Source organism: Zootoca vivipara, chromosome 6 (genome assembly GCF_963506605.1).
Source record: "Zootoca vivipara chromosome 6, rZooViv1.1, whole genome shotgun sequence".
NCBI lineage: Eukaryota > Metazoa > Chordata > Lepidosauria > Squamata > Lacertidae > Zootoca > Zootoca vivipara.
The window spans coordinates 4368047-4389189 of NC_083281.1; positions in this window are offsets into that span (position 1 = coordinate 4368047).

The window sequence follows — 21143 nt, forward strand, 5'->3', positions numbered from 1 at the left end:
AACCCTGAGCAGCTAGGTCCCTGATCCACTTCATCATCAGTTTTAGAGACAGGATATCTCAGAATTCCAGTGGGATTTGTGGGGGTGGGGGTAAACAGTGGAAAGTGCTCCCTACTGGTTTCTGGGGTGGGGGTGTCGATGTAGACCCCCCACCCTGCCTAGCCTCAGGCAAGATGTATAAAAGAAAAAAGGAGGGTCTTTGTTTCTTGAATGGATGTTAAATCCTGGTTTTTTTGTTCTCCTTTTAAAGGTGCTTAATTGATGTTTTGCATCGATTTGCATCTTTTGTTTTGCAAGGACGGGGCATCCCCCTCCAAGGCAGAAAGGTGATTTAGGCATTTGTAAAATAATAAAACAGAGTAGGGCTTGCATTCTTCTGGGTTTGCTCAACAGGTCCTCCCTTGGGGGTGGGCGACTGCTGGACCTCTCTGCTCCCTGCACACACACACACACACACACACACACACACACACACACCTCACCAGAAGCCCACCAAGGCCCTGCCCCGAATTAAATTAAATTAAAGGAAAGAATGTCAAAAGAGCCTCGGGGCAGGATCAGGCCAAAGGGGGGCACATCTAGTCAACAGCATCCTGTTCTCAGCAGGCCAGCACTTGAATCTGGGGGTGTTTGCAGCTCGGTGAGGTACAAACACTTGCTTTGAATGCAGAGTGCTCAAGGTCCCATAGAACCATAGAGCTGGTGGACGGGACCTCCAGTGGTCATCTAGTCCAACCCCCGACAATGCAGGAATCTCAGCTAAAGCATCCCTAACGGATGGCCACCCAACCTCTGCTTAAAAACCTCCAAGGAAGGAGAGAGAGAGGTACCATTCTACAGTCAAGCAGAAAGTTCTTCCTGAGTCGGAATCTCCCTTTCTCGTAACTCGAGGCCCTTGATTCAAGTCCTACCCTCCGGAGTGGGAGAAAAAGCAAGCTTGCTCCATCTTCCATGGGACAGCCCTTCTGGTATTGGAAGCTGGCACCTTGCTGTTATAAAGGCAGCTTGCTGTTTTATTTCTATTGGCCTCATATTGTTTATAATATTGTTTATATTGGCCTCATAGTTCTATGAGGACTAGAGACTTGATTTATTCCCAAGGCGAGGTCCCTTGATGGACTGGTGGTCTTGTCTCAGAATAATAATATGGCAGCTTCCTATGTCCCTATGTCCCTCTGCCCCAAAGTACGGTACCTGCAAACCCTCCAAGTCTCCCTACGAGTCGAACGATTTGGCTCCCGAATGCCGCAAACCCGGAAGTGAGCTTCCTGTAGCTACACCTTGGTTTCCGAACATTTTGGAAGTTGAAGGGACTTCCGGAACGGATTCCGTTCGACTTCCGGGGTACGGCTGTGTTTTCCAGGGACAGTCCCGGATTTACAGAAGCCATCCCAGTTTCTGATTTGATCCCGGAATGTCCCGCTTTCCCTTAGGACGTCCCTATTTTCATCGAGGAAATGTTGGAGGGGGTGGAGTTATCGAACCCCCAGGCTGTCCGAAGGCAGCCCTGTGTAGGGAACTGGTTTTATTTTTTAAACGTCTAATGATTTATTATGTCTTTATATACCCAGGTGTCTTTATACTCAGGTGGCGCTGTGGTTAAACCACTGAGCCTAGGGCTTGCTGATCAGAAGGTCGGCGGTTCGAATCCCTGTGACGGGGTGAGCTCCCGTTGCTTGGTCCCAGCTCCTGCCAACCTAGCAGTTCAAAAGCACGTCAAAATGCAAGTAGATAAATAGGAACCGCTACAGCAGGAAGGTAAACGGCGTTTCCATGTGCTGCTCTGGTTTGCCAGAAGCGGCTTTGTCATGCTGGCCACATGACCTGGAAGCTATACGCCGGCTCCCTCGGCCAATAATGCGAGATGAGCGCGCAACCCCAGAGTCGGTCACGACTGGACCTAATGGTCAGGGGTCCCTTTACCTTTACCTATATGTTGGAAGTTGCCCAGAGTGGCTGGGGCAACCCAGGTCAGATGGGTGGGGTATAAATAGCAAAAATTTTATTATGGAATCATCGGACGTCCCTCTTTTCATCGGAGAAACGTTGGAGGGGCAGGGTTACAAACCGGGTAACAAACTCATTGTGGAACCCTTTCGAAACCGATTTCTGGTATTGGGCGGGAGTTCGTTCAAAGAAACCAAATCGAGACACACACACCCGACCGTCTGAGGCCGAGATTTGGGTTTCAGCAGCATATTCCTGGATAGGCTTATTCGGAAGTAAACCAGCGGGCTCTCATTTGGACTCAGGAAGCTGCTCCCTGATTTATGGTGGATGTTGGGTGCCCCCCCCCCAACCCACCCTTAGGCCTTGCCTCCCCCCACAACATTTCTGGGGGTGAGTCAGCCAGCCTGTCTCCTCTCCCGCCCCCCTCCCCAGCCTGCTGTTCTGCCCCCTCTGCTTCCCCCCCCCAATGACTGGAGATACTGCAATTCTTCCCCCTGGTTTTTCCACCCTCTCCTCCGAAATAATGGCCCTCATTATCTCAATTTCACAGGATCGGAAAGGCAAGGCCTCAAAGCAGGAAGAGATTCCTGGAGGCACCCGTCAAGGGCCGAAAATAGAAACAAGGCGGCCGGGATTCCTTTAACCACTGCACCACACTTCCTGGGTGCCCGGCGAACGGGGCGGGTGGCTCATCAGGGCTCCGATCGCTGCAAACAGGGAGCTGGGTCAGGAATGGGGTTGGAGGCTGGGAAGTGACTCAAAGTTTGTGCCTCTTGCACAACATAGATTCCTGGGGCATGTCTACTCAGAAGGGCGCAAGCTTCCTAGTCCTCAAGCTTCAAAATATGTGTTTGGGGTGCAGGCAGGGACCCAGAAACAACCGGGTGGGAGGCAGAGAAAGGCAGATTTCCTTCCTCTTTCCTAAGCTCTCTGAAGACCCATCTAGCCAGCTTCTGAAGACCACTTGCTGGAGACCTCAGGAGGGGAGATTGTTGTTATATTGATCCTATTTGCAGACCCTCCGAAGTGTCTCTATTTTCCCAGGGACAGCCCCCAGTTTACAGAAGCCGCCCCGGTTTGTGATTTGATCCTGCTTTTTCCTTAGAACGTCCCTATTTTCATCAGGGAAATGTTAGAGGGTCTGGAGTCATGCGACACAACCATCAGATGTCAAGGAAATAAACAACCATCAGACTTTTAGAAGACATCTGAAGGCAACCCTGTTTAGGGAAGTTTTTAGAATCATAGAATCGTAGAGTTGGAAGAGACCACAAGGGCCATCCAGTCCAACCGCCTGCTGAGCAGGAAACACCTTCAAAGCATTCTTGACATATGGCTGTCAAGCCTCTGCTTAAAGACCTCCAAAGAAGGAGACTCCACCACACTCCTTGGCAGCAAATTCCACTGCCGAACAGCTCTTACTGTCAGGAAGTTCTTCCTAATGTTGAGAGGTGGAATCTTCTTTCTTGTAGTTTGAATCCATTGCTCCGTGTCCGCTTCTCTGGAGCAGCAGAAAACAACCTTTCTCCCTCCTCTATATGACATCCTTTTATATGTTTGAACATGGCTATATCACCCCTTAACCTTCTCTTCTCCAGGCTAAACATACCCAGCTCCCTAAGCCGTTCCTCATAATCTTTAATCTTTGATATTTTATTGTGCTTTTATTTCTGTTGGGAGCCACCCAGGGTGGCTGGGGAAACCCAGCCAGATGGGCAGGGTATAAATAAATATATTATTATTATTATTATTATTATTATTATTATTATTATTATTATTATTGCCAAGAGCCTAAGACGAGCCTTCTGGATCAGGCCAAATGGGGCCCACCATTTCGGGATTTACAAAAGAGGCATTTAGTCGGCCACTGCGATAGCAAGATGCCGACCAGATGCCTCTCCCGTAAATCCCACAACCAGGATCCGAGCACAAGAGCAACTCCCCCCCCCCACCGCCCGGTGGTTTTCCAGCAACTGGCATTGAGAAACATTTCTGCCTTCAACCATTGGTGGCCATCCCTGCCTCCTGTGGGAGGGAGTTCCGCAGTTCAACAACAACAACCCACTGAGCGATTCCCTGGCCGACGTCCCGAGAATATTAAGAAAACATGTGTGCGCCAAACACACACACACACTCACACAAAGGCATGTTTTGTGTGTGTGTGCACGAGAGAGAGAGAGAGAGATTTCTCAGCTCCTCAGGGCTGGGCGGGCCATGTTGCATTCCTGGCCACGCTCCAAGTGGGAGATCGCCTGGCCTTGCAACTACTCCCTGGCGTGGGAATGCGGAGGCTGTGATCCTGCCCCCATGTTCCTGCATGACAGTCATGGCACGTCACGGCCTCTGGGGGCCACACCTTTCGGGGGCGGAGCGTTCACCCACCAGGACATCTGACTCAAGGTCATGCCATCCCATCGGGCTTAATCACCGCCTGCTCATCCTGCAACCTTTCCTTCGGGTTCCGCACAGTCAGCCAGCGTGTGTGTGTTTTTCTGCAACCTAAGCACCCTCCTGCCCCTTCCCCAAAGCCAGGCCATCAGAGGAGGGTTTTAAGGACTTAGGACTCTGCGCCCTTTCCCGTCACCCTCCGAGCTCTACCCAAAAGGCAAACAAGTTAGGTCACGTGGTTCAATATTTGCCGTTTGGACTCCCAAGGTGCATTGGTTAAAAGGGGCATTTGTGGGAGGCTGTTGCAAGGGCTGAGTTGCTGGATTAGTCCAGAGAGAGAGGGAGGGAGGGAGAGAATCATAGAATCGTAGAGTTGGAAGAGACCACAAGGGCCATCCAGTCCAACCCCCTGCCGAGCAGGAAACACCATCAAAGCATTCTTGACATATGCCTGTCAAGCCTCTGCTTAAAGACCTCCAAAGAAGGAGACTCCACCACACTCCTTGGTAGCAAATTCCACTGCCCCACAGCTCTTACTGTCAGGAAGTTCTTCCTAATGTTTAGGTGGAATCTTCTTTCTTGTAGAGAGAGAGCAGGTTCATAGCTTGAGGGTCCTCCTGAATCCTTTGCTGTCGCTCGAGGTTCAGGTGGCCTCAGTGGCCCGAGTGACTTCCATCATCTTCGGGTGGTGGCCCAGCTACGCCCCTATCTGGACAGGGATGGCCTAACTCTGGTAACCTCAAGGTTAGATTACTGCAATGCGTTCTACGTAGGGCTGCCTCTGAAGACGGTTCGGAAACTTCAGCCGGTGCAGAATTCAGCGGCCAGGTTGCTTACTGGGTGGCAAGACGGTTTGAGCATATTGCACCGATCCTGGCCCAACTGCACTGGCTACCAAATAGTTTCCAGGCCCAGTTCAAAGTGCTGTTTTTGACCTATAAAGCCTTAAACGGCTCAGGACAGCAATACCTCAAGGACCGCCTCTTTCCATATGAACCTACCCAGACCCTGAGATCATCTTCTGAGGCCCTCCTTCATGTGCCACCTCCTCGAGAGGTCCGGAGGGTGGCAACACGAGAACAGGGCCTTCTCTGCGGTGGCTCCCCATCTATGGAATGCTCTCCCCAGGGAAGTTCACCTGGCGCCTTCACTATACACCTCTAGGCGCCAGGCAAAAATGTTCCTTTTTAACCAGGCCTTTGGCTGACCTGATCAACACCCTATACCCTTTAAAAGGTGGCTCTTTGGGGGGTAATTGGATTATTGTTTTTATTTTGATTTTATGTATTATGGTCTTTTTTTGTGAACTGCCCTGAGACCTCCAGGTATAGGGCGGTATATAAATTAAATGAATGAATGAATGAATGAATTTACTTTTGATCCAGCATTGCAAATCCTGGTCAGCTCCTTCCCTTTGACAAAACGCCTAAACATCTGTCCCGAACTTCTGGCCCCATAGCAGCAACTCATAGAATCATAGAGTTGGAAGAGACCACAAGGGCCAGCCAGTCCAACCCCCTGCCAAGCAGGAAACACCATCAAAGCATTCCTGACAGATGGCTGTCAAGCCTCTGCTTAAAGACCTCCAAAGAAGGAGACTCCACCACAATCCTTGGTAGCAAATTCCACTGCCGAACAGCTCTTACTGTCAGGAAGTTCTTCCTAATGTTTAGGTGGAATCTTCTTTCTTGTAGTTTGAATACATTGCTCCGTGTCCGCTTCTCTGGAGCAGCAGAAAACAACCTTTCTCCCTCCTCTATATGACATCCTTTTATATATTTGAACATGGCTATCATATCACCCCTTAACCTTCTCTTCTCCAGGCTAAACATACCCAGCTCCCTAAGCTGTTCCTCATAAGGCATCATTTCCAGGCCTTTGACCATTTTGGTTGCTCTCCTCTGGACACGTTCCAGCTTGTCAGTATCCTTCTTGAACTGCGGTGCCCAGAACTGGACACAGTATTCCAGGTGAGGTCTGACCAGAGCAGAATACAGAGGTAGTATTACTTCCCTAGATCTAGGTCTTGCAAAGCTGACCTCTTGGCTTGCTGCAATCAGCATTCACCCCCACTGTGGCAGCCTAATATTAAAACAGCCGGCAGCCCTCTGCCGGGATCCTGTGATTCATCCAGTCCTCCGGGGAGCTGGCGCTGAGGTTATCCGTGGGCACAGGGAGGGCTCTCTCGAATCCTTTCGCGTCTCTCTGGGCGTTCTAGGATCCGAGGCTGGTTTTGGAGGAAAGGAGCCTCGTGCCAAGGAAGAGCGGGATGCCAGAGCCGGGAGCATCTGCCATTCCCGATCATTCCAGGCCAAACAAGCCCAGCTAGACAAACAGAACCATCTGCCGCGAGTCTAGAAACCCTGGCTCGCAACAACTTGCTGGCTGCAGGGTTTCAGCCGGCGCTGGGAAAAGGAAGAGGCTGGGGTTTCTGGGTTTGCAGCAGGAGGGAGGGGGGAACCTCCTGTTGCCCGAGGGCCGCATTCCCTCCTGGGCAACCTTCTGAGGGCCACCTGGCAGTGGTGGGCGGAGCCAGAAGCAAAAGCAGGGTGGGGAAAACCCAACGTAAAGCTGGGTTCGACAGGGGGACGGGGCTGACTGCCTCGGAAAGCAGCCGCCTCTCCTTCACCGGCGATCTTGATGCCAAGGATTCTACGTTGCCAGGGGTTGGGCTGGATGACCTTTGGGGTTCCCTTCCAGTTCCAGTTTCTGCACGCACGCAAACCTCTCCATCCCCCTCCCTTTGGCGCAGGGTTCAAAAAGAGCACATCCCAGCCGAGCAAAAAACACTTGGGGCGGGGTGCAAAGCAGGACGAGGAGTGTGGCCTGGGGAGAGTTTCAAGGGCCAAATAGAGCAGCATGGGGGACCCATTTGGGGAGGCTCTAGGCCTAGGCCTCAGGGCGTGGGTGACGCTGTGGGTTAAACCACTGAGCCTAGGGCGTGCCGATCAGAAGGTCAGTGGTTTGAATCCCCGCGACGGGGTGAGCTCCCGTTGCTCGGTCCCTGCTCCTGCCATGGCTTTGGGTTCGAGAAGCGCGGGGACCACCCTCACCTTCCTGAGTCTCGGGCAGCGTGAGAAACTCAGATATAGAAGCCCATCGCCGAATAGCACCTTAGACCTGGGTTACGGTTGCCACCATGGAATAGCTAGATGCCTTTTTTCTTTAACAATGAAATTTATTATTGTTGTTACTGTTATTACTGTTATTATTGTTGTTGTTGTTGTTGTTGTTGTTGTTGAAGGGACCCAGGTGGCGCTGTGGGTTAAACCACAGAGTCTAGGGCTTGCTGATCAGAAGGTCGGCGGTTCGAATCCCTGCAACGGGGTGAGCTCCCGTTGCTCGGTCCCAGCTCCTGCCCACCTAGCAGTTCAAAACCACATCAAAGTGCAAGTAGATAAATAGGAGCCACTCTGGCGGGAAGGTAAACGGCGTTTCCGTGCGCTGCTCTGGTTTGCCAGAAGCGGCTTTGTCATGCTGGCCCTATGACCCGGAAGCTGTACGCCGGCTCCCTCGGCCAGTAAAGCGGGTCCCTTTAGCCTTTACCTTAGGTCTCAGGTTCCCGACCTGTGAATTATAGGTGGCTGGCTAATATCAAGCCATAGTATTGGTTGGGATATAGCTATTAATGATAAATTAACACGTGCTGTTAAGGTAAGATGGGGAACATGCAGGAGAAATGATTTTGAGGAAACATGGAAGATGTTTGTAGAAATTGTACTGTTAAAACGGAAAGGGGTCAAACCATCTCAAGAGGTGTTGAAATTTTGGGAGGTTGGATAGTTACAATGGAATGGTCTCATTGGTGGGGGGCCCCCACATTTTTATTCTTATTTATTTATTATCATCACTTTGTCAAAAAATAAAATAAAACCCATAGGATTTTTTTTTTCATCTTGCCCAGAGTTGTTATCCGTGACCTGCCAGTAGGGTCTCGGGCAGCCAGGAAAGGATCCTTCTTCCCACTATATACCACAAGTGGTAATAATGCGGTTGCGTTGGGGAACAGCTAATAGAATCGTAGAGTTAAAGAATTGAAAGGGAACCTCAAGAGTCATCTAGACCAACCACCTGCAATGCAGGATTCACAGCTGAGAGGAAGGATGTGAGAATGCTCGGGTATAAACCCAGCTTGAATCCACCAGGAGTGCACAGTTGTCATATGAGAGGTTCGCTCAAAACTCCTGTCTGGAGGGGCCCTTGTTGTTGTTGTTGTTTAGTCGTTTAGTCGTGTCCGACTCTTGGTGACCCCATGGACCAGAGCACGCCAGGCACTCCTGTCTCCCACTGCCTCTCGCAGTTTGGTCAGACTTATTTTCGTAACTTCGAGAACACTGTCCAACCATCTCTTCCTCTGTCGTCCCCTTCTCCTTGTGCCCTCCATCTTTCCCAACATCAGGGTCTTTTCCAGGGAGTCTTCTATTCTCATGAGGTGGCCAAAGTCTTGGAGCCTCAGCTTCAGGATATGTCCTTCCAGTGAGCACTCAGGGCTGATTTCCTTCAGAATGGATAGGTTTGATCTTCTTGCAGTCCATGGGACTCTCAAGAGTCTCCTCCAGCACCATAATTCAAAAGCATCCGTTCTTCGGCAATCAGCCTTCTTGATGGTCCAGCTCTCACTTCCATACATCACTACTGGGAAAACCATAGCTTTAACTATACGGACCTTTGTCGGCAAGGTGATGTCTCTGCTTTTTAAGATGCTGTCTAGGTTTCTCATTGCTTTTCTCCCAAGAAGCAGGCGTCTTTTAATTTCATGACTGCTGTCACCATCTGCAGTGATCATGGAACCCAAGAAAGTAAAATCTCTCACTGCCTCCATTTCTTCCCCTTCTATTTGCCAGGAGGTGATGGGACCAGTGGCCATTATCTTAGTTTATGTTGAGCTTCAGACCATATTTTGCGCTCTCCTCTTTCACCCTCATTACAAGGTTCTTTAATTCCTCCTCACTTTCTGCCATCAAGGTTGTGTCATCAGCCCTGGGACGATGCAATAAAAACTGCGGGTGTTTGCCTACCGGAACCTGAATATGGGCAGACTCTGGACAGATCGAAGGAAAACCTTCTTCACACGGCGCGTATAGTGTTGGATTTACATATAAGCTAAACAAGCTGCAGCTTAGGGCCCCACTCTTTTGGGGGGCCTGAAAGGAAAAAAAACACCTGCATGTACATTTCAAAAATATAAAATAATAAAATAATAAAATAAAACCCACATACAGCAACAGTGTTTTGTGTTGTGTTGGCTCCTATGATGCAAGTCATGGGCCCCGCCTGCTAGCCTGCTCCCTAAAATATCCCTGGTTTGCTCCTTTCTATATAGAGGGTGCCTACATTCTGCATGGACTGGTTGCGTGGCAATATGTGCAAATGGCTCGAGATACCTATTAGGTCCATAAATTAGCATATAACATATATTCAAAACACACACACACACACACACACACACACACACACACACACACACACAAAACCAGTGTCAATTTGTTGTTGACAAAGGACAGCTGGACATATAAAGTGCCCCATTACCTCCAGTAGCTGAGGGCCGCATCAAACCTAAATCTGGCTCTGGGCGCGTAGTTAAACTGCGGAACTCGCTGCCACAGAACGCAGCAACAGCCACCAGCTTGGATGGCTTTAAAAGAGGATTGGACGAATTTGTGGAGGAGGCAAAGTTCTATCAATGACTAGTCCGTAGGCAAGGAAGGGAAACAAAAGATGGTCTCAAGGAGAAAACTTTTTTCTGCTAGCGCAGATTGTTTGCAGAACCTTGAAGCCTGCCAGGTGTGTGTGTGTGTGTGTGTGTGTGTGTGTGTGTGTTTCTAGTTGGGCTGCTGAGTTGCACCACCTGTCTATGGCCTTTGCACTCAAAGGTGTGGGTCGGGTCTCCAGGCAGAACTTGTGCAAGGAATGTTTGCAAAGGGCAGGAAGCAAGCCATGCCAAGGTGGAATCCTAAGTCTGAGAATCTTGCTGGGTGGGGAGTATGCTGGAATCTGTGCTAGGCTGGCCCAGAGATAGAAAGAAGACAAACTCCCAACTAGAGAAGAATGGCTGATTAAATTGATGGATTATGCAGAAATGGCAAAAAGGACCAGAATCGGCAAGACCAAAATTTTAATAAGGAATGGGGGAAATCTTTTTAAAAACCACTGTAAACAGCTAAAATAATAGTAGGATTGGAATAACACTTGTTGTTTAATGTTGAGTTTTGGATATAATCAGTGCCGGATTTGCGTATAAACCAAACAAGCTATAACTTAGGGCCCCACTCTCTTGGGGGCCCCCAAAAATGTAAAGAAAAAAACCGTATGTACATTTCCAAAATATAAGATAAAAAACAAATAAAATAAAACCTAATGCAGCAACAGTGTTTTGTGTTGTGTAGGCTTCTAGGATGTAAGTCATGGGTCCCACCTGCTTGCCTGCTCCCTAAAATATCCCTGGTTTGCTCCTTTCTATATAGAGGGTGCTTCCATTTTGCATGGACTGGTTGCATGGCCACATGTCCAAATGGCTTTAGATACCTACCGGTACCTAGCAGGGAAGAATGGCTATGTAAACTTTGTGAATACTTGGGAGTTAGCCAAACTGACGGACATAATAAAACAAAAACCAAAAAGTTTAGTGAAGAAGGAATGGGGCTGTTTGAATGAATACTTCAAAAAAAACCAAGGTTCAAGGGTAAAAATCTGGTTGAGTTTAGAATGACCTCGTGAATAGAAAGGGAAAGAAATATATATATCACACACACAAATTAGGATTGAGATAATAAGGAAATACAGAAAGATATAATGAGACTGAAATGAAGTGTCATGAGATCGGTGGAAGTCTTTGTTTTATCAACTTTGGTTATGTAAGGATGAATATGGTGTTGGGAATATGCCTGTCTGTCTTCTTTTTTCTTTACAGGTGGGTAGCCGTGTTGGTCTGACGCAGTCAAAACAAAATAAATAAATCCTTCCAGTAGCACCTTAGAGACCAACTAAGTTTGTCATAGGTGTGAGCTTTCGTGTGCATGCAGGTGTCTGAAGAAGTGTGCATGCACACGAAAGCTCATTCCTATGACAAACTCAGCTGGTCTCTAAGGTGCTACTGGAAGGATTTTTTTATTTTGTTCTTTTTCCTTTGTCTTATATCTTCGTTTCGTTCCTTTTTTTCTTTTTTCTCTTTATTTTCTTTCATTCTTTGTTTTGTGTTTTAATCTGTAAGATTCGGAATGGTTTCTTTTTTTGTTTTGGTGTATTGTTAAATTTTGTTGTTAATATTAATAAATATATTTTTTTTAAAAAAAGGAATGTCAGAGGGAGGGACACTCCCCACCCCCTTGCAGGTTTCCACCCAGACGAGAGGTGCCAAGTCCCTCTTGAGTCTGTGTGTGGGAGAAACTCAGCCACAGCCCAGGAATAGCCAAAGGAGGTTTGCACCAGGTCAGGGTTTGCTGAGAGGCGTTTATTGAGCCAGGCAAGCTGTGTGGGAGAAAGCTGGAGCCAACCGGAGACATCCCTTACCTGCGACTGAGGGATTTAAGAGGCATGTGTAGGAGAGAGCTCCCAGCCTAGGAATAGCTGGAGGTGCCACAGGTCGGGATATTAGCACAGCCTGTGTGGGAGCGTTGGGAGAGAGATTGAGGGCATGTGTGTGGCCCTGAATGGATCGGAGATCCGGGCCCTAAACGAACAAAACGAATTTCAACAGGGAGCGACGTCAGGTTCCGCACTGGAAGAACCAGATGCACAAATTTTACAGCAGTAGCTTGGTTCCCGGACGGCTTGGCTACCGAATAAATTGGCTCCCGAACACCGCAAACCCATAATAATAATAATAATAATAATAATAATAATAATAATAATAATAATTTATTATTTATACCCCGCCCATCTGGCCGGGTCTCCCCAGCCACTCTGGGCGGCTTCCAACAGAAAAATAAAACACAATAATCTATTAAACATTAAAAGCCTCCCTGAACAGGGCTGCCTTCAGATGTCTTCTAAAAGTCTGGTAGTTGTTTTCCTTTTTGACATCTGTTGGGAGGGCAGGCGACACCACCGAGACGGCCCTCTGCCTAGTTCCCTGCAACTTGGCTTCTCGCAACGAGGGAACCGCCAGAAGGCCCTCGGTGCTGGACCTCAGTGTCCGGGCAGAACGATGGAGGTGGAGATGCTCCTTCAGGTATACTGGACCGAGGCCATTTAGGGTGTTCCAGTTTACGAACGTTTTTTGGAAGCTGAACATCCAACGCGGCTTCCGATTGAGCGCAGGAAGCTCCTGCAGCCAATCGGAAGCCGCGCCTTGGTTTTCGGACAGTTCCGGGAGTCGAACGTTCGACAACCAAGGTACCACTGTACATGTGAAAAGTATCTAAGGTGTCTTGGTGAACCATGAGCTGAACATGAGCCCGCAGTGTGATGCAGCAGCTGCCAATAAAAATAATCTAAGGCTATTCTAGGCTGCGTCAACAGAAGCCGTGTTCGGGTCAAGGAAAGTCATAGTCTCACTCTATTTTGCCTTGGTCAGACCACGCAAGGGAATACTGTGTCCAGTTCTGGGCACCACAATTTAAGAAAGATATTGACAAGCTGGAAGGTGGGCAGAGGACGGCGAACCGAGATGATCAAGGGTCTGGAAACCAAGCCTGATGAAGAACAGTTGAAGGAGCTGGGTCTGTTTAGCCTGGAAAAGAGACTGAGAAGGAGATATGAGAGCCTTTTCTGGGAGGAGATAGGAGAGACTTTCCCTACGCTCAGAAACAGGCCAGATCAAGTCACGTTTCCTAGTGTGCCAAGAGTGACCCTCCTTTCAATCATCTCTCAGCTGTGAAGCTCAGTGAGTGACCTTGGCCCAGTCCAACTCTCTCTCTTTAAGCCTGTCCTATTCTGCAGGGTTGTTGTGAGGTTAAAACAGTGGAGGGGTGATCTCAACGCCACCATACTCATTTTATTTATACGCCGCCCTTTCTGTACCTGGAGGCTGCTTGCAACACGAAATATTTGCGCCATTATTGTCTCCCGAGGCAGACGGATGCCGGCTAATAGTCTCTGGCGGTAAACAAAACACACAACCGAACGAGTTCTGTAAAAACAAAAATACGGGAAAGGGCTTCGGGTGTCCTGCCGAGTGCAGTGGCGAAGCAGTGCTCCGCCTGTTGGATTTCTGCCTGTTGTTGTTGTTCAAAAGCCAGGATCCTCTTCCTGGGCCTGGAAACCAGGGTAGCACCTCATGACTGCCGGGGAAGGTGACTCAGGGTACGTAGATGGAGAGGGAGAAAGGAAAGGTCACCGCTTCCTCGACTTGCCAGCGCTGTGATTGCTCTGCCACCAACCCTCTCTCTCTCACACACACACACATACACACACGCGCACACTGAACGCATGCAAATCTATTTGTGCAATCCGAACACAGCCCCCTCCCACCTTGCGACGCCGTTCCTGGCAGGGGCCGTGTGCGTCGCAGAACGTTTACACAGAGGAAGAGATAAATATATCTGGAAGCTTTGCCTACGTCAAGAGCCAGGGAGTTTGCGGGGAGTGGAGGCTGGTTAGCTGACAAAAAGTGTCCTGGTAGGATTGCGGTCCAGGGATCGGTGGAAGGGTTTTGAAGCCCCGATCTTCCACCGCTGAATCTGGCAGCAACACAGACCCTTTCAAAGGAGACGCGCCGTATTAGTGTCATTCATTAATGCATTTATAGCCCAGTTTTTTTCTTTTCTTGTCTTTTTTAATAAACATTTTATTAGATTTTCCAATTTAAATATCTAATCCATTTTCCAATTATACAAATTATACAAAAATCAATTAAACATTTTATCCAAATCTTCTGCCAAATTATAAAAATTTATCGACTCCCCGTGCTCCAGACTCAGAAGGCCTAATCCTTTTATAACGCTGCAATTCTTTCCCTATATCCCAGCTTCTTCTGACCAAGGAGCTGCAGGTCGCTGGCCCGGTTCTGCTCTCTCTCTCTCTCTTCCCCCACCTGAATCGGTACAACAACCCTGCGAGGGAGGATAGGCTGAGAGAGGCAGCGACTGGGCTAAGGTCACCCGGTGAGCTTCGTGGCCAAGGGGTGGGGATTCGAACCCTGATCTCTCCCTGCTCCTAGTGCGATGCTCTAACCACTAGGCTCTTGTGCTGTCAGATATGAGTGTGGGGGGAAATAAGGCTGTCATTGACGGCTCATTGGGACACATGTGAGGAAATAGCTGGTAGAGCATGAGATCCTTGATCTCAGGGTCATGGGTTAGAATCATAGAATCATAGAGTTGGAAGAGACCACAAGGGCCATCCAGTCCAACCCCCTGCCGAGCAGGAAACACCATCAAAGCATTCTTGACATATGCCTGTCAAGCCTCTGCTTAAAGACCTCCAAAGAAGGAGACTCCACCACACTCCTTGGTAGCAAATTCCACTGCCGAACAGCTCTTACTGTCAGGAAGTTCTTTCTAATGTTTAGGTGGAATCTTCTTTCTTGTAGTTTGAATCCATTGCTCCGTGTCCGCTTCTCTGGAGCAGCAGAAAACAACCTTTCTCCCTCCTCTATATGACATCCTTTTATATATTTGAACATGGCTATCATATCACCCCTTAACCTTCTCTTCTCCAGGCTAAACATACCCAGCTCCCTAAGCCGTTCCATGGGGTTAGAGCCCCACGTTAGGCAAAATACCTACCTTCAAAACCCCAGCTCCCAGGGACAGGTGATAAATGAGCCGTACACCGAAAGCATCGCCAAGGCACATTTAAAACACGTGACTTCACACAGAGAGAGAAACCCGGGGAGTTTTCTAAGGGTGCTGAAGAGTTGTGGCTCTGCAAAGAAAACAGTTCTTAGGATTCTCTAGCGGGGAACCGGATGCAGTTGGGGTGCACTTTAAATGTAGTTTCCCCACCCCCACCCCCGTCTCCAGGAGTTGGTGTTTCATGATAGACTGCCTCTAAACGTGGAGGTTCTGCCTAGCCTTCCTGGTCCACACAGGTCTTTGGTTCTGATGCAACAGGACTCCTTGCATGTTTTGTCTCTGCTCCTAACCCTTGAATGCGTTTACCCGAGAGCAATTCAGAGGTGCTTACTTCCCCGTAGACGTGCCTCAGATTGCTGTGTGAATTGGTGCACTCAGTGCACAGCCTGGGAGTCAATTTGGACTCACAGCTGTCCATGGAGGCACAGGTCAATTCTGTGTCCAGGGCAGCTGTCTACCAGCTCCATCTGGTACTCAGGATGAGACCCTACCTGCCCGCAGACTGCAACTTATCCAGAATGCGGCAGCCAGACTGGTGACTGGGAGCGGCCGCTGAGACCATATAACACCGGTCCTGAAAGACCTACATTGGCTCCCAGTACGTTTCCAAGCACAATTCAAAGTGCTGGCGCTGACCTTGAAAGCCCTAAATGGCCTCGTCCCAGTAGACCTGAAGGAGCGTCTCCACCCCCATCGTCCAGCCCAGACACGGAGGTCCAATGCTGAGGGCCTTCTGGCGGTTCCCTCCCTGTGAGAAGTGTGGTTACAAAGAACCAGGCAGAGGGCCTTCTGGGTGGTGGTGCCCGCCCTGTGGAAAGCCCTCCCACCAGATGTCAAGGAAATAAACAACTTTCTGAAGGCAGCCCTGTTTAGGGAAGTTTTTAATGTTTGATGTTTTGTTGTGTTTTTAATATTCTGTTTGCCGACAAAGGTCCGTATAGTTAAAGCTATGGTTTTCCCAGTAGTGATGTATGGAAGTGAGAGCTGGACCATAAAGAAGGCTGATCGCCGAAGAATTGGTGCTTTTGAATTATGGTGCTGGAGGAGACTCTTGAAGCTGAGGCTCCAATACTTTGGCCACCTCATGAGAAGAGAAGAATCCTTGGAAAAGACCTTGATGTTGGGAAAGATGGAGGGCACTAGGAGAAGGGGACGACAGAGGACGAGATGGTTGGACAGTGTTCTCGAAGCTACGAACATGAGTTTGACCAAACTGTGGGAGGCAGTGCAAGACAGGAGTGCCTTGCGTGCTCTGGTCCATGGGGTCACGAAGAGTCAGACATGACTAAACGACTAAACAGCAACAATATTCTGTTGAGAGCTGCCCAGAGTAGCTAGGGAAAGCTAGCTAGATGGGTGGGGTATAAATATATTATTATTATTATTATTATTATTATTATTATTATTATTACTGCTACTACCAGGACTGGTGGGACTGAATTCACGGCCTGCTCCTGAGCAAGGATCTGGCCCTTCCTCCTCCAGGCTTATCATCCAAGCCTCCGCAGAAGCAGATTTCTGAGTCACTGGAGGAAGTGGGAGAGATAACCGGCAGGAACCTGAGCAAATGGACTGTCAGAAGGAAAGGACTGTGTACCCTCCAAATGTCCCAATTCTCCGGGGAATTGCAGAATCAGTCCCAGTTTCTGATTTTATCCTGCTTTCCCCCCCCCCCTTTTTCCTCCCCTCCACGTCTTGGAGAACAATTAAAAGTGATCTCTCTGCGTGCAAAGAACGGAGCCTCTCTTTATCCTGAAAATAAAATCCCTGCGCCAAATGAAGGAAGCGGGGGTGCTGGGTTGCAAAGCCCTTCCTAAAATTTTGAAGGAAAAGGTCACCTGCCCGCTTTGAATCGTTTCATTGCAATGCGGCCTTTTCTCTTAGGAAACGCAAGAAGCGTTGGTTCCTTTGTTGGAAACGGAGCCTGACGCCCTCTGCTCAGAAGGAAGTCGCACTATATTCAATGGAGTTTACTCCCAGGTAAGTGGGTCGAGCTTGGACAGCCTTACGCTGCAATCTGAAGCTTTCCACAGAGTTCAGCAGGACTTGCTGTCTGGTGTGTTCCTGATCCTTCTCACAGTATTATTATCATCATCATCATCATCATCATCATCATCACCCGCCTTTTCCCCTGACAGGGACTCAAGGCAGCTTACAGCTAAAATTGTATTTTGTTCCCTTTATCTGCGGAAGGTGACGTACGTGATCCCTTCCCTTCTCCTTTACAACAACCCTGCGAGGTGGTGCAGTTGCCATTGCCTCAAGGTAACTGATGTCGATACATAGTTGATGTCTATGCATGATCAAACGCGGAAGAACTTTCCCTATTTTCATCGGACAAACGTTGGAGGCTATGGGACCGTCCTTCATACCATGGCGATGGGAAGAAACAGGCCCCGGGGGCCAAAAGCAGCCTCTATATATATGGCCCTCAGAACTCTCCCCAAGCCACACCCCTTTTCCCCAGGCCACGCCCCTTCACCCCGCCTCCCCGGAGTGTTTTTGCCCTGCTGGTGGACTGAAGAGACTAGCCATGCTCCACCCAGTTTTGCCTCTGGCCCCGCCCACCGCAGCCATGTGACCCCCCCCCCTAACAGAATGGGAATGTGGCCCTCAGGAAGAAGAAAGACCCGAAGAATATAATAATATTAATAAAAGCACTCAAATAACATCGGCCGTAACTGACTCGCAGCGTCCCATAACCCGAAAGCATTATCAGGAAGGGGAAATGGCCAGTTGTGTACATATTACAGTAACATACCGGTAACAAGGGGACGCAGGTGGTGCTGTGGGTTGAACCACAGAGCCTAGGGCTTGCTGATCAGAAGGTCGGCGGTTTGAATCCCTGCGACGGGGTGAGCTCCCGTTGCTCGGTCCCAGCTCCTGTCAACCTAGCAGTTCAAAAGCACATCAAAGTGCAAGTAGATAAATAGGTACCGCTCCAAGCGAGAAGGTAAACGGCGTTTCCGTGCGCTGCTCTGGTTTGCCAGAAGCGGCTTTGTCATGCTGGCCACATGACCCAGAAGCTGTACGCCGGCTCCCTCGGCCAATAAAGCGAGATGAGTGCCGCAACCCCAGAGTCGGTCACGACTGGACCTAATGGTCAGGGGTCCCTTTACCTTTACTTTTACCGGTAACAAAATACTGTGCTGCTGACTCACCGGCTACAGCTTTCAGCTGGCAAAAAAACCCCATCACATTTAAGGTTTCTTTATATCTGCTTCATTCATTCATTCATTCATTCATTCATTCATTTCCTTACAAAAGCTTCTCACACAGAGAGAGAGAGCAGGCAGAAGTTGAGCAGGGCTTGCGCACCAGGTGATGGGAGATACTTGGCACACTTTCCTCACCTCTCTGCCATGCCCAAGGCACACGCTATACTGTATATTGTATGGATTGGGCAAGATTAATATGCCTCTCAAATAGATAAATAATCGTAACCTCCCCGAACAGCGTGGAACACCGGTTGCCTCTTTGCCTCCTTCTCAAAAGCTATAATCCAACGGGGAGAAGCCTCGTTCAATCACTTGGGAAGACAGGCGAGCTAATGCCAGTGTACTGGAAGAAGCAAAGATCACCAGTGTTGAAGCAATGATTCTTCAACATCAACTTGGTTGGACTGGTCATGTTGTGCGGATGCCTGATGATCACCTTCCAAAGCAACTCCTCTATTCTGAACTTAAATGGAAAGCTTAATTCTGGAGGTCAGCAAAAGAGGTTGAAAGACCCTCTCAAGGCCAATCTTTTAAAATGTACAGTATAAACAATGACAATTGGGAAACACTGGCCTGCAAGTGCCCCAATTGGAGAACAGCCTTTACCAAAGGTGTCATGGGTTTTGAAGACACTCGAACTCAGGACGAAAGGGAGAAATGTGCTAAGAGAAAGGCACGCTTGACAAACCCTCACAGGAATCAACTCCCGCCCGGAAACCAATGTCCCCACTGTGGAAGGGCGTGGGGATCCAGAATTGGCCTCCACAGTCACTTACGGACTCACTGTTAAAACCGTGTTTATGGAAGACAATCTTACTTGGCTAAAGAAGATTGCCAAAGAAGAAGAAGCAGCCCCTGAGCATGCACAAAGTTTTTGCTCCCTGCCAAAGTAAACACATTTTTTGTAGTTAAGAGGGAACGGCTCCAGGGCACCTCTCCTGAGTCAGACCCCCCTCATCTTGCCCAGGTATTGTCTACATCTGCCTCCAGAGTTTCAAATCAGGAGTCTCTACTGGAGATGGCCTTGAGGACTAGCAACTCGCAGCATCTGCATGCCCAGCCGCTTAGCTGCGGCCCTACACCTCCATAAGGATACAAGGTGACCTGAATTCTCCCTCACCCTCCTTGCTACTATTTCCTCTTTCCCTGCCCGTATGTTTTCATTTCCCTGTCCTTGAGATCCAGTGACTCAGCCCGCAAAAAAACCAGCCCTCATTTCTCATTTTCTGTTTGGACTTTTTGATTCACCCAGAAACACGGTTGGGCTCTGAGGCATCGGCTGAGTGTTCCTGGGCGAGGGCCGCAAACAAACAAAAGAAATGTTTCGGCCAGGGAAACAAGGGGTGGGGGAGAGCTTTGCCTGTTGGATTTCTGCCTGCCTTGCCACTATTGTTTTTTTAAAAAAAATCCTTTTAAGGGCAGGCTCCAATTCATGCCAGGCATCTCATCCTCGGAAGACCAAGAAACCTCGCCCGTTTTCAGGAAAGCCCTGTTGTGCAAACGGCACTCTGGATATGCTCAGAGGACGCTTCCCTGTTTGGTCCCTGCTTACACCAGGGGTCAGCAAACTTTTTCAGCAGGGGGCCGGTCCACTGTCCCCTCAGACCTTGGGGGGGGGGCTGGACTATATTTTTTTTGGGGGGAGAACAAATTCCTATGCCCCACAAATAACTGAGAGATGCATTTTAAATAAAAGGACACATTCTACTCATGTAAAAACACACTGATTCCTGGACCGTCTGCGGGCTGGATTGAGAAGGCCATTTGGCTGGATCCGGCCCCTGGGCCTTGCTTTGCCTACCCATGGCTTACACCTACTGGATTTGCTGCTCTCCCCCCCCCCCCCCCGCACTTCCGTTCATCTGCTTTAAACAGAGAAACAAGACAAAAATCCCAAACTTTTCTCCCTCCATGATGCCACCTGATAATAAGCAAATGAATTCCTGCCGTAGTCTTTAAAAGTCGCTTAATTGGAGCATGTTCTCCACCTTTGTTGGATTATTGCTTTTCCACAATCACATTTCATGCTGCCGGCTCCAGTTCCTTTGGGCTGGAGCTGGGCCCTCCAGCATGCAAAACAGACGTGAGCTCTTCCTAAAGAACAGCTAAGAATCCGGCCCTCATTGTTCTCAGTTTTCAAAGGAAGCTGCTTTCTGCTAAGGCAAACCACTAATCCATTATCTCGGTGTTAACTACACCGGGCCCTTCTCCCAGCCCTGCCTGGATCTGGTGCCTTCTGCATGGAAAACACTTTTTTTAAAAAACAAAAACAAGGCTCTAGTCCTCATGTTGATTAACAAAGGGCTGGTTTAAACAGAAACAGAATCATAGAATTGGCGAGTTAGAACTACAACATGCTGCGATGCAGGAAAATGTTGGTCCCAACGTGGGACTCGAACCTCAACCCTGAGATGAAGAGTCCCTTGCTCTGCCACTGAGCTACCTACCCTACAGAAGGGGTCTCATACAGAGTCAGACCATGGATGCGTCTAGCTCAGTGATGTTGATGCTGGCTGGGATTTTGCTGGCCTGATGCAGAAGATGAGATATTGGAGGGGGGGGGGGGAAGGGGAGAATTATGAGTAAAGGGTTGGTGACGACTGAGTCACAGGTGGGTCAGAGACCAGCTCAGCACATGAGAATCCCCTCAGCAGCCTGACCCACCCGTGTGGCTCATGCAGTGACCAAGACTGCTTTGGGACACCTGTCAGCTCGCATTCAGCACACATTTCTAGTGATGGGGAGCCACTACTAAAAAGGCCCTGATGTTGGCTCCCTGGGGCTGACAACCCCCCCCCCCCCACTAGGCATGATTCACAAAAATGGAATGTCTAGTTGCCATTTGGGGGGT